A 2,374-nucleotide genomic window follows, 5' to 3' on the forward strand; every position below is an offset into this window, starting at 1 on the left:
TACTCTAGGACACAAATCAAGGTGTTAGAATTTTCATCTATCATGCGTGGCCTGGTACGGCAGTGGAAACCATGGTTAGCAAACATGTTTCAGGAGAAATATACTCCCTCCGTTCCTATATATAAGGTGTATAATTTTTTAGCACAAAAATTAAAAAAAGATACGGACGAAAAATTACACAAGGTTTTGGCGGGATTGATCCTAGGCAATTGAAATGAGAAAATAGAGGAGTTTTCAAAAGATATTGAAACACAATCAAATCTATGAAAAAAATGTCCACCCAAGTTGTCCAACGCAATATACCTTATATTTTAGAGACTTTTCTAGAAAAAATTACACAATTATATCTAGGAACGGAGGGAGTATTACAATCTGCCTCTACTGTATCATGCTAGTATAGAAGGACCAGTGATTTTCTCCAAACAAGAGTACGCTCATACAATGCCCTAAATTTGTGCAGCCAGTATGAGTAGTGAAACCATGATTCTTCTTCCCATACAAGCTCACAAATTTTACTGATAGCAAAAATAACCAAAATGATGGGCCACCCAGAAGTTATGAACCACAGACAATCAATCAGTAATACAAACTATGAACAAATTGTGTCAACCAGTTAAAAAATCTAGTAAGATTGTTCCAAAATTCTGCGCTTGACACATAATTACAAAACCGGCACATATAAAATGTTTAAATGTTGTAGAGTTCGACGGAACACAAACTACATGCACGAGAAGACAAAGCACAAAATGAAATGGACAACTCCATAGCTAGCGCACCGAACCCAGTTTCAACATCTACATATAAAGGGATCAGTTAACTCCAATTCACGGACATGGCAGATATCTGAAATATCCCGAAGACATCTATCAGTCGTAAAGTGAAACCGAGCACCTCTTGAAGCCTTTTTCTCAAGCTGAAGCAACCTCTCCTGTTTTGCAATAAATACATCGTCAATGGTTTCAACATGAATTGTCATTAACTCTAGCTCTCTTGCGTTCAGTACAAAGAACTCAATGAAGTTAACTTCAGACGCAATGCCCCTATAAGTTTCCAGTACGATTGTCTTCACACGCATATCAAGGCATCCAATATCATTTCGGTGTTTATGGCGCCAAAAATTCTTTGGTCTTCTTGACACTTTTACATGCGTTGACTGAAAAAAGAGAGCATGAACAAACAAACAATAAACCAACTCATGGCAGTTAGTATATGAAAAGAGAGATGAACACTATGGCATATGAGGGAAGAACCGTTACCTCATTCTGAATGTACAACTTCTCCAAGCACGGAAAGCATCTCAAAAAGAGAATAACCTTATTGAGATCTAGAACAGGCCTATGAACAACTAAGGTCTTGACAAGGCATGCCAGGCCATCGGCACGCGCACGCTTTATCAATACAGAAATACAATATTAGTACATCTCTAAAAATGATGCCAATTCTCGCACATATTGCAATAATGCTGCTTATTAGAAGTACCTTCATAATCCTGGTGAAAGAGGGGTGCCCATTATTAATGGACCCAATGGTCTCGAGATTAGGCGCCGAGATTACAGATACCTGGATGTCATCGAATAGATGCAAACAGAACAACCTTTCAAGACAGGGGGCATTCTCAATTATGAGGTTAAACTGTGGTTTATGCGTGCGCACGCTGATGCTTCTAAGTCTAAGGGCATTGATCCGGAGGCAATGGAATCCCGAGGTGTTGTAAATCAGCAAGCACTCGATGGCGGGGCACCCGGCAATCAAGCGGTGAATGGAGCACTCTGAAATTTTGGCCCACTGGAGCATGAGATGCTTAAGCTGGGGGAAGTGAAGGCCTTGGACAATGTCGTCGTGGAGTCGGCATCCTCCGAAATTGGCAAGGCGAAGGGTGTTGGCAAAACGGAAGATGGACGCCGGTGGCAGTGGCATCCTCGAGTAACGGGGTTTTGTTGGTACCGTACCTGAACTCGAGGAGAACTCGAGGTCCTCGAGGTTGTCGAGGGTAGAGGACCGGCTCCTTCTCCATGGCAGGCTGGCCGCCTGTGTTGGAGGGAGCAGGCATGGCTAGCCTCGTCGTCGGCGGCTGCCTAGGTCTTGGCTGTCGTGCCATTCTTCTTCAGCGTGTCAATGAGCTCGAAAGTAGAAAAAGGCCATCCCGCTTAAGGGCCCTGCGGGGTGCGTCTGTGGATCGGGCCTAGTAGGCCCATAGGATGCCATTGCCACGGCCCACGGATCATGAACGGAGGTTTGTGCTGCCATGATTAATGCATGGCGATCGTAATTCAGATGCATGCCTGCTGGCTCCTGCTATGTGGGCAGCCAGTGGCACGCGCGGTTGGTAATCTCACTTTCCAAAGTAGAACGGGACGAGGGGCTCCTCTCGGCG

Source organism: Lolium perenne, chromosome 7, assembly GCF_019359855.2.
Source record: "Lolium perenne isolate Kyuss_39 chromosome 7, Kyuss_2.0, whole genome shotgun sequence".
NCBI lineage: Eukaryota > Viridiplantae > Streptophyta > Magnoliopsida > Poales > Poaceae > Lolium > Lolium perenne.